Raw genomic sequence first — 12,116 nt, 5'->3', positions numbered from 1 at the left:
GCCAGTCCGTCTAGTAGTCTCTCTTGTCGTTAGAGCGTGACGTGGTGGTTGTTGTGGGATTTCCCGTTAGTTCGGTCCGACGTCGGTCGTCAGAGGGTAAGTGCATACGGAAACGAAACGCATCGCGTTTTGATGTTCATATTCGTGCATCGGAATGTTAAAAGCAATATATTTTACACCAACGATCACACCTAAACACCACGGCAACGGCCATACCACGTTGAAAAGCACCGGTTCTCGTCCGATCACCGAAGTTAAGCAACGTCGGGCGCGGTCAGTACTTGGATGGGTGACCGCTTGGGAACACCGCGTGCCGTTGCCCCCCAACACTTTTTGTTTTTTTTTGAAATCCATAGCAACCACCGAACCGATTTGTTTTTCGTGCAGGTATTCGGAAACATGCACAGACCCGTATAATGTAGATTCATAGCTTTAAGTACTAGATAATTAAGAAAACAATTTTTTTTGTCGATTAATTGTAAACAATTGCAGAATAAAAACTCGTCAAACGGTAAAGGTTGTCGTTCGATCACCGAAGGTAAGCCACGCGGGCAGCGGTCAGCACTTGGACGGGTGACCGGTTCATTATATTCCTTCCGTGAGTTTAACAAAGATAACATATGCAAATGTCGTAAGTGCGACGAGGAAGACGGCGATCTTTTAATGTAAAAAAAATATATATTAGGTTACGCGTACATGCCACTTTGACTGCTGCTTTATTTTTTTGGTTTTTAAATAATTAGAGATCTGAATTCAACATATCAGTTCTATGTTATAATGGACAGACAATGTTGTATTCTTGGCCCCTAACACGTTAAGACCAACATAAAAACTAGAATAACTTACCATTCGTTAAACGTTAAACAATTTCGAACCACGTTTTTTTGAGCTCGAACAAACTCATAACACAACACTCATTTATTAGTCACTGGACCATTGTAAAACGAGAAGAGAGAAAAACCATGCGAAACTATTTTTAAAACGAAGAGAATAAAGGTTTTAAATGGTAGGGCTGTATGACAGACTTGTCAATTATCGTGGGGGGTACGGCTGAGATTTATGACGAAATCGAGCGGCGCCGGCGGTCGGTCACTTTCACGAAAGAGGTCTAAACACGGGTCGTTTACGATACCCTCTGGTTACTAGAAAAGTTCTAGACATATGTTTGTCGGCTTTTCGAGGTATTTATTTGTGAGTCCAAAGACTCAATGGAGTAATATCGGACTGAAATTCCAAGATTTTGCTGTGTAATCCAAAAAACTATGTTCCTCGTAACATTTAACGATGTGTTAATTCAACTATTATTTTAATTTTTCGTATACGTATTTATACTAAAAAGTACAGCGCTTCCAACAGTGAATTGTGAATTGAAAATGTTTCAAAGAAAGATCGATAGTTTTGAAAAAAATTACATATTAATAAATTTAGATAGATTTAGAAGTATACATTGCACTTACTTTTCAAAATTATTGTACTTCTGATTTGGTTGAAATAACATAATATGTAGCAGTCATAGTCTTGTGTACATTGCAGTCGCGGCTGGTGTTGGGTAAAACCTTTATTTTTTAGGGGGTCATTACCCAAATGACCTCATGGACCAGCCGTTCCTGTTAGGTTTTATATATCAAATTGATTCGTCTGTCTTTTTCATCATGCCTTCGAAAAGCGAGCTCCTGTTTCGCCAAAGTAACTGTGACGTCAATTAAATACGATAATAAAATTCGGTTTTTCCGAACTTATTGTGAGTGAGAGCAGTGAGAGCATCTTCTTTTCGTATCCCACCTCCACCCGGCGGCAGTAGTGCAGTGCTTATCAACATAATTACCGGCGTCTCGCCTCCACATTTTGACTTTTTTGTGTTTTATGTGTTCTCTAAGTCCAAAATTTTTAAATTTTTAAAAAGAGATTGCGGTACTATTCCTGTTGCTGAAATTATAATAATATATTTATTAATTTTTGTATTATATGTCTGTGTTATATTGTGTGAATTTGGAACAGCTATATCTAAAAGATATGCTTGCTTTTGTTGTTTATTTAAAATAATAATGTCTGGTCTGTTATGCTGAATGTGAATGTCAGTTAAAACTGTGCGATCAAAATATAATTTGTAATTGTCATTTTCTAAACAACTTTCTGGTTTATAAATGTAATGTGGTTGTGTATCCTTTAATAAATTGAATTTAACTGCTAAATTCATGTGTATAATTTTTGCGAATATATCATGACGTTTTTTATATTCGCTGTGAGCCAAAACGGTGCAAGATCTTGTATTGCAAATATAAAACCCTCAGCTCTTTAAAATATCTCCCATGTAAAGACTTTTGTTTTATATTTGCTATAGTGTCATATCACGAGCTCTATTGAGAAAATAATTTTTTAGTGAAGCAATTTGATTGTGTTGTAGAATTTCTAGATTTGAAAAACCCCTACCACCATTTTCGCGTGGTAAATTAAATCTTTCAACAGCAGATTTGGGGTGATGTTTACAAAATTTTGTAAAGAGAACTCTAGTTTGAATATTTATATTCTTTAAATTAGTTTTGGACCATTTTATAACACCAAAAGAATAGATTTAATTTGATTTGATTGATTAATACCTAAATATTTATAAAATTCTCCTTTATTTAAATTTTTAATGATTTCTCCTTCTTTAGTTATATATTCTAAATTTTCGTAATGACCACGACATATTGATTGATTTTCAGTTATTGTTAAGTTTTATGTCATCCATATAAAGAAGGTGATTTAATTTAATATTAATTTTATAAATTTTAAGAATTTTAATTAACCATGAATGTGGTACTGAATCATAGGCTTTTTTGTAGTCTATGAATTGTTGTTGCATTATTTTCCAAACGTTTGAGACTTAAAATATTCGTCAAATGTTCTTCTTTTTTTAAATCAGAATACCCCTGACAAATCCGAACATTTTGTTTTGCGGTAGATAAAAGTAAACATGGGCCAAGACAGAATATTAATATTCGGTGTGGAATTTTCCTGCGTTCTTGTTCATTTCTATCGAAGTGCTCACGAAAAGTTGTGAATATCAACACTTTGTAATTGTCGTAGTGAAAAATAAAAAAGATAGCTATGGGGCACAACTTATTTCGCACTTCATTAGAAAAGTAACAGTATTAAAATAAAAAAAATATTTTTCTAAATTTCGAACGTTAGGTCTATCCTGACCAGCCGCCAATTAGTGGTATTATTTTATTTTTTGCTGTTTTCCACAATAGTTATTTTTATATTAAATCATTGATTCAAAAAATTGAAATTAAAAATTCAAATTTTTGAAGGAACTCTGAAGTTTCAATGCAGTGACCATGTTGCTAGGTAACTAATAAAAAACAGTGCGTGAAATGAAAAACAGAAATAGTCGTATGCGTTTTGTATGGTTTCTATGGTTTCGATCTTACTAACAATGCAATGAAAATGACCCACTTCAGGCACAGATAACTATGCGTGAATTTCAATTTTTTGAATCAATTATATAAAAACAAAATTGATTTGGCGGCCGCTACACAAAAGTGGTGGGAGGCGAGAACCTGTTTCCGCCGGTCAATTTTAAAATTAATAAATTTTCCCTGGATACGTATTCGACTTATCCGGTACGAGTTATTTTTAAATTAACTTAATGGCCCGTTGCTCTTGTTCTTTTTACATTGAATATGCGATGTTTTGGCATCGTTAGCAATAGTACAATACTCACGCATTTTTAATCTAAAATTAACAAAACTTGAATGGATCGGGATTATCACACTTCTGAATTGAAGTTTTCATTCGTTTAAAATATAATTGATAGTAATACGTAATGCGGATTGCCTAAACGTTGCTTCCATCACGTCAACATCACACATTCACGTTCGCCCGTAGAAATGGCGTGATGCACACGAAATCGATCCAAAAAGGCTCATAATATTTGTGTCACGCGAATCTACGTCGAAAACTAGAAAAAAAAAAAATTCAATTCGAATTTCAATAATCGAAACGATGCGTCGTCGATACTAAACGTAGGTAGTAACTAAAGTGTGATCGGGTGCGATAAAAGTGTCCGTCAATAATCATCATCCGACAATCATTTAATAGACGAACGCTAATTTTTGGCACTCACTCGGACGACAGAACCAGTCCAGACGGAAACCGGGGCGCGGGGTGGGTGGGTGGTTGTATGTCCGTGAATCTGTCCGGCGCGCGTCAACATTTCAGTTATCGTCGCGAGAGTTAAAACGAAAGGTGGTTAGTGTGAAAGTGACGTTTTTTCGTGGAGACACGTTACGAAGGGTGAGTACCTAATATAATATAAAACCAACCGAAAACCCACAATAGTGCCCCGGTTTATTATCGTGAATAGGTGTTTGGTAAATATTTTCTGTATTCCAACTAGCAAGTCTTTTATCAAAAAACTCCGGCAACATGGCTATTGTGGTATTGTTGATACCACCTAACTGAAGAACTTAGTTAATAACTAAGTCGACGATTTTATCGGGAAATTGAACGGAGAAACAAAAATAGCTCTTAGCGACAGTTGCCTGAAGTCGCAAATAACGGCGATTGACGAAATCACGTTTTTTTTATTTTAATTCCAATGAACAATACACAGGGTCACAATTATCTGTTATGTATTCTATAATGTTTTGCAAAGTAAATAATGTGAGTTGTCATGCGTAATATTAATTAGCTAAGTAATTTTTGCAAGTATTTTATGTCAGATATGCAATGTATAATAACGTAATGTTGCAAAGTATTTTAATTTTTATGCTAGGTAGAGATAATAACTCGACAATAACTCTTCTCTAATGAAAAAAAAAATAGAAAATGATTTAGGAACATAAAAAATCTCATTAAAACAGGAACAATTGAAATTAAAATAAACATAACATTCTGTACTAAAGTACAGTTTTGTTCACTCCTTTTTTCAAAGTCTTCTGTCCTCTCATTTGCACATACTGCTATTCCAAAACAGTGAAATTGTCTGTTTCAGGGAATCCTTAACGTTCCTTGCTAATGTCAACAACGTTTTCGATGAAACAAAGAGTCGGAAAAATGTCGGCTCATTGTATTCAATAACATACGCGACTACAAAACCATCTGTATCATTTGTAGGAATCGCGGTTTTTTCGATGAGAATTCGTTCTAATTTTTTCTTTCTTAAAAAAGCTAAGTAATTTTAATTTCACTAAAGATGAACATTTAGGCTATATGCTGGGTAATGCAAATCCATCAACCATCAACTAGGTTGTTCAGCAGATGTACGATTGTTTATTTGATTTCTTCTTCCGAAGAGTTGTATTCTGGCAAAATAGAAATTTATTCATAACATAACCTCAATCAACTAAATTATTTCGAATACAATAACCACATAACTACAAGTTGGATAGGCATGGGTGCAAAATACCGATAATGCATGAAACCTAATAATAATAATAATGACATAATAAAAGTTAATTAAAAATCGCTGTTTCACGTCTTTTTCTTTTTTGTTCGAGAGTTTTTGTGGTTCTGAAAAGAACCGTTTATAAATGTGTCGAAAACGAAAAACATCTATTTCGAACTGGTGTACTTGGTGACGGCTTTGGTACCTTCGGAGACGGCGTGCTTGGCCAACTCACCGGGCAACAACAGACGCACGGCAGTTTGAATTTCTCTGCTGGTGATCGTCGAACGTTTGTTGTAGTGTGCCAGACGGGAAGCTTCAGCGGCGATACGTTCGAAGATGTCGTTCACGAAACTGTTCATTATGCTCATAGCCTTACTAGAGATACCGGTGTCGGGATGGACTTGTTTCAACACCTTGTAGATGTAGATGGCATAGCTCTCCTTCCTCCTGCGCTTCTTTTTTTTGTCGCTCTTGGAAATGTTCTTCTGAGCTTTCCCGGCCTTCTTGGCTGCCTTACCACTTGTCTTCGGCGGCATTTTTCAATTCAATTCGATTCAACAAACTCGCGAACTGCTCTGACTCGTGTGCGTGCGTTAACTTTGCACCACCACCTTTCTGATAGGTAGTGTGTTCACCAGAACCCCACCTGAAAACGGGCTCCCACCAATCGTCACGTCCTATTCTCCTATCACGGAGGCTATAAATTCGAAGCACAGCTACCAGCTTTTACAATCGACGAGTCCCGTCCGTCAGTTTTATTACTTCTCGTGGTGTCTAACGAACGAACTTAAAATGTCAGGTCGCGGTAAAGGAGGTAAAGTGAAGGGAAAAGCGAAATCCCGTTCGAGCCGTGCCGGTCTCCAGTTTCCGGTGGGTAGGATACATCGTCTTCTCAGAAAAGGAAATTACGCGGAACGCGTCGGTGCAGGAGCTCCCGTCTATTTGGCCGCCGTCATGGAGTACTTAGCCGCCGAAGTTCTAGAATTGGCAGGAAACGCTGCCCGTGACAACAAGAAGACACGTATTATACCGCGTCATCTGCAGCTGGCCATCAGAAACGACGAGGAATTGAACAAACTCCTGTCCGGAGTTACGATCGCCCAAGGCGGTGTCTTACCCAACATTCAGGCCGTACTTTTACCCAAAAAAACCGAGAAGAAACCTTAAACGAACGATCGATCCATCTCCGTGGCGAAAACTCAAAATATCGGCCCTTCTCAGGGCCACTATAGCTTTTTTTTTTCGTAAAATGACCGATGCATCTTTTCTTTTTGTATTATTATCATTTACGACTGCAATGCCAAAAGGAAAGCAAGGGGTGTTTACGATCTTGGTACATTTATCAGGTAGTCAGTTAGTAATAATTGTCCGTTGTTTCTCGAAAGAACATCATGTTTCTTTTTTTTCCTCTTATTTTTATTTTGTGGTTCTGAAAAGAACCGATTTTGTATTTCGTATTTTATTCTGGTTTTCTCGAACGGTGAAGAGCGCCAGGAAATTAACCTCCGAAACCGTAGAGGGTGCGTCCTTGACGTTTCAAAGCGTAGACGACGTCCATCGCTGTCACGGTTTTACGTTTGGCGTGTTCCGTGTAGGTGACGGCATCTCGGATGACATTTTCCAAGAACACTTTCAGGACTCCGCGAGTTTCTTCGTAGATCAAACCGGAAATACGTTTCACGCCGCCACGACGAGCCAATCTTCTGATAGCGGGTTTCGTGATGCCCTGGATGTTGTCACGCAGGACTTTGCGATGACGCTTCGCTCCTCCTTTTCCCAATCCTTTGCCTCCTTTACCGCGACCGGTCATCTTTTCAGATTATTTCAACTGACACAAAATACCTGCACACCTCGTCCCTAGGAAGTCAACTACCGCAAAATTTCAACTAACGGAGCCTTATATAGATTCAACGGTTCACCATCGACCAATCGACGAAGTCAGCCGTTGACTTTGTTCACGTATAAAAGTACAATTTAATATGGCGGAATTTTTAGTACCCGTTTACCTTTCGACGCGTGCACGTCTAACGATCGTCAGAGTCGATTTTAATAATTGTCAGTTTTGTTTTTCATTCGTTTCATTCGAAATGGCCAGGACCAAGCAGACCGCACGCAAGTCCACCGGAGGAAAAGCCCCCAGGAAACAACTGGCTACCAAAGCGGCCAGGAAAAGCGCTCCCGCCACTGGCGGCGTCAAGAAGCCCCACCGTTACAGACCTGGTACCGTGGCTCTGCGTGAGATCCGTCGTTACCAGAAAAGTACCGAGTTGCTCATCCGCAAGCTTCCCTTTCAACGTTTGGTGAGGGAGATCGCTCAGGATTTCAAAACCGATTTGCGCTTCCAAAGCTCCGCCGTGATGGCCCTCCAGGAAGCGAGCGAAGCTTACTTGGTCGGTCTGTTCGAGGACACGAATTTGTGCGCCATCCACGCCAAACGTGTAACCATCATGCCAAAGGACATCCAACTTGCCAGACGTATTCGGGGTGAACGCGCTTAAATTTTTCCACATCGTGTTTCGGAAGAACAACACGAAACACGAATTTTATAACAAAAAAATCGGTTCTTTTCAGAACCTCAAACTTTACAGGCAAAAAAAAAAATATATCGCCCTTCAACCGGAAATGAATAAAATAAAAATGTCAATAATCGGTCGGTCCTCTCGATTCGGGTTGGGTTGCGGTCGTTCGTAAAATTTTATTGCATCCTGTCATCACCTACCTGCCAGCTGATGCTATCTATTTTATTTGGTTTCGCCGTAAGGATAGTTTTATTTCTTTTTTTCGTCGTAGATTATCGTGTGGCCCTGAAAAGGGCCATTTGTGCGTGCCCCGTTGCCGGTAGTACGATGATGACGTCGGAACGAGGCACAGCCGAACGAACATGAGTCGAGTATCCATCCACGTTTCTCACTTTTTCCTCTTCGGCGAAGCGGCCTTTTTCACCTTGACAGGAATGGCTTTGGCTGTCTTGGGTTTGGGTGCTTTGGGTTTTTTAGTCGGACCAGCCTTGTTAGATTTCTTCGCTTTGGAAGGCGATCGGGGTTTCGGGGCGGCTCTAGTTTTCTTTTCTGCCGAGGAGGCGGCCGATTTCTTGGCTTTCGCTGCGGCGGCGGAGGCAGCGACGGCGCTCTTCTTTTCGGCAGCAGTCTTCTTCGCTTTGGGGGAGGCTTGTTTTTTGGCTGTCTTCGAGGAAGCCTTGTCGGAAGTCGTCGCGACGGCGGTACGTTTGGCGGATGATTTTTTCGTCTTGGATGCGGCGGACGAAGCGGGTTTCCTCTTGTCGGAGGCGGAGGCGACTTTGGCACCACCGGAGGTGGACGAGGCGAGCTTGAACGAACCCGACGCGCCCTTACCTTTCGTCTGAACCAGAGATCCCGACGCCACGGCGCCTTTCAGATATTTCTTGATGAAAGGGGCGACCTTTTCGGCGTCGACTTTGTAATTTGCGGCGACGAACTTCTTGATGGCCTGAAGAGACGATCCTCCGCGTTCCTTGAGTCCCTTGATGGCGTTGTTTACCATCTCGGATGTCGGAGGATGGGACGGTTTCGCCCTGGGATTTTTCGCTTTTTTCTCTTTCTTCGCGTGGGATTGAGGGGTGGCAGCGGAACCGGTGGTGACCGATGATGCTGTTTGATTTTCGACGTCGGCCATCTTTCACGTTAAAACGTTAAAAGTTAATAATAATTATTGAAAAAACACTTGCTCACACACGTACACTTCGAGCACCTCGTGAACGAGAATTGAACAAAAAAATTTTCTAAGTCTTTATAAAATAGTCGCCACTGCGGACGGAAGACTGAACGCGCACCGCGTCCGCCGTCGAAGAAATTGCAGGCCTCGGAATCGTTGCCCGCGTGATGGCATCGTCCTCTTTCCTCGATCACCATCGCCACCGTGTGATCAAGCTGGCCGAACTCGGTTTCCGAAGTTTCCCTGGAGATAGCGAAGTTCGTCTCGGAACGTCGGTGGGTTTCGAATCAGGTACACGCCCCTCCAACCACCAGCCCTAAATCCGGGTCGTCACGGTTTCGATTCGGGACCGACGGTTTACGTCGGCGGTGCGGGGTAGACGCGTCGATTCCGGGAATCCATATTTCGTTCGCCGAAATATTGGTCCATCTCTTCCCGGAATACCGCGCCACCTTCTCGATTTTACGACATCTTCGCGTCGCCAAACGCTTCCGAAACGGTCGAAGCACAGAAAGGACCTGGTGTTCGAACCGAGGCAATTCCGACAACAGGATGCCGCGAACCGCCTCTCCGACGTTCAGGTCGATCGTTTTCGGCGGAAGTTGAAACGGGACGAGTCGACGACGGGTCCCGTTGCCGTCCGGACCCTTCGGGACGGCCGAAAGTCCGTCGAGAGGATCATCCGAAAGGAGACGGTCTTCATCGTCCGACCGATGCCGCACCTACGAGTTTTCCGATATTTTCTTCGACGGATCTTCAGGTTTTCTTCCTTTCTTCCGTCTTTCTCTCTTCGTAATTTCGTGTCCGACCTGCGTCGTCCGAAGTCGGGGTGAAGATCGAAGAAAAAACGCCAAAAATAACAACTCGTCAGCCACGCACACCGCGTTCGAATGTCTAACGGTCCAACTTGGATTTTCGAAGATCGCCGAATCCGAGGGACGATAAATAATAATAATAATAATAATAATGGTAATAAATAATAATGTTAATAATAATAATAATGATATGATGATTATAACGATAATTATTATAGATAGGTAAATAGAAACACAGGTCTCCTCTCGAAAATCGGAACTTCCTGATATTACTTACATATTTCGGTCGATCCAAATGTGGGAATCTCGTCGTCGTCGGAGCAAGCAGCGCGGTAGGTGGGGTGAAATTCTGGATTTTCCACCGCCGCCGGCGGTCGAAAAATGTGCGACGCGGGAGATCGCCAGTCCGTCTAGTAGTCTCTCTTGTCGTTAGAGCGTGACGTGGTGGTTGTTGTGGGATTTCCCGTTAGTTCGGTCCGACGTCGGTCGTCAGAGGGTAAGTGCATACGGAAACGAAACGCATCGCGTTTTGATGTTCATATTCGTGCATCGGAATGTTAAAAGCAATATATTTTACACCAACGATCACACCTAAACACCACGGCAACGGCCATACCACGTTGAAAAGCACCGGTTCTCGTCCGATCACCGAAGTTAAGCAACGTCGGGCGCGGTCAGTACTTGGATGGGTGACCGCTTGGGAACACCGCGTGCCGTTGCCCCCCAACACTTTTTGTTTTTTTTTGAAATCCATAGCAACCACCGAACCGATTTGTTTTTCGTGCAGGTATTCGGAAACATGCACAGACCCGTATAATGTAGATTCATAGCTTTAAGTACTAGATAATTAAGAAAACAATTTTTTTTGTCGATTAATTGTAAACAATTGCAGAATAAAAACTCGTCAAACGGTAAAGGTTGTCGTTCGATCACCGAAGGTAAGCCACGCGGGCAGCGGTCAGCACTTGGACGGGTGACCGGTTCATTATATTCCTTCCGTGAGTTTAACAAAGATAACATATGCAAATGTCGTAAGTGCGACGAGGAAGACGGCGATCTTTTAATGTAAAAAAAATATATATTAGGTTACGCGTACATGCCACTTTGACTGCTGCTTTATTTTTTTGGTTTTTAAATAATTAGAGATCTGAATTCAACATATCAGTTCTATGTTATAATGGACAGACAATGTTGTATTCTTGGCCCCTAACACGTTAAGACCAACATAAAAACTAGAATAACTTACCATTCGTTAAACGTTAAACAATTTCGAACCACGTTTTTTTGAGCTCGAACAAACTCATAACACAACACTCATTTATTAGTCACTGGACCATTGTAAAACGAGAAGAGAGAAAAACCATGCGAAACTATTTTTAAAACGAAGAGAATAAAGGTTTTAAATGGTAGGGCTGTATGACAGACTTGTCAATTATCGTGGGGGGTACGGCTGAGATTTATGACGAAATCGAGCGGCGCCGGCGGTCGGTCACTTTCACGAAAGAGGTCTAAACACGGGTCGTTTACGATACCCTCTGGTTACTAGAAAAGTTCTAGACAGATGTTTGTCGGCTTTTCGAGGTATTTATTTGTGAGTCCAAAGACTCAATGGAGTAATATCGGACTGAAATTCCAAGATTTTGCTGTGTAATCCAAAAAACTATGTTCCTCGTAACATTTAACGATGTGTTAATTCAACTATTATTTTAATTTTTCGTATACGTATTTATACTAAAAAGTACAGCGCTTCCAACAGTGAATTGTGAATTGAAAATGTTTCAAAGAAAGATCGATAGTTTTGAAAAAAATTACATATTAATAAATTTAGATAGATTTAGAAGTATACATTGCACTTACTTTTCAAAATTATTGTACTTCTGATTTGGTTGAAATAACATAATATGTAGCAGTCATAGTCTTGTGTACATTGCAGTCGCGGCTGGTGTTGGGTAAAACCTTTATTTTTTAGGGGGTCATTACCCAAATGACCTCATGGACCAGCCGTTCCTGTTAGGTTTTATATATCAAATTGATTCGTCTGTCTTTTTCATCATGCCTTCGAAAAGCGAGCTCCTGTTTCGCCAAAGTAACTGTGACGTCAATTAAATACGATAATAAAATTCGGTTTTTCCGAACTTATTGTGAGTGAGAGCAGTGAGAGCATCTTCTTTTCGTATCCCACCTCCACCCGGCGGCAGTAGTGCAGTGCTTATCAACATAATTACCGGCGT

The 12,116-nt window shown here is 41.0% G+C and overlaps 2 non-coding genes across 2 annotated transcripts; both read left to right on the top strand.

The window, feature by feature from the left end:
• Positions 1–202: 202 nt before the first annotated feature.
• LOC138140933 (5S ribosomal RNA) lies at positions 203–322 on the top strand. Its single transcript, XR_011162841.1, has one exon. It is a non-coding gene; the product is annotated as a 5S ribosomal RNA (ribosomal RNA).
• A 10,165-nt stretch (positions 323–10,487) lies between these two features.
• On the top strand, positions 10,488–10,607 carry LOC138140932 (5S ribosomal RNA). Its single transcript, XR_011162840.1, has one exon. It is a non-coding gene; the product is annotated as a 5S ribosomal RNA (ribosomal RNA).
• The last annotated feature ends 1,509 nt before the right edge of the window (positions 10,608–12,116 follow it).

Source organism: Tenebrio molitor, unplaced genomic scaffold, assembly GCF_963966145.1.
Source record: "Tenebrio molitor unplaced genomic scaffold, icTenMoli1.1 SCAFFOLD_608, whole genome shotgun sequence".
In the NCBI taxonomy this organism is placed as follows: domain Eukaryota; kingdom Metazoa; phylum Arthropoda; class Insecta; order Coleoptera; family Tenebrionidae; genus Tenebrio; species Tenebrio molitor.
The sequence above is the reverse complement of the archived record's forward strand: the minus strand, read 5'-3'. Positions and strand labels throughout refer to the sequence as shown.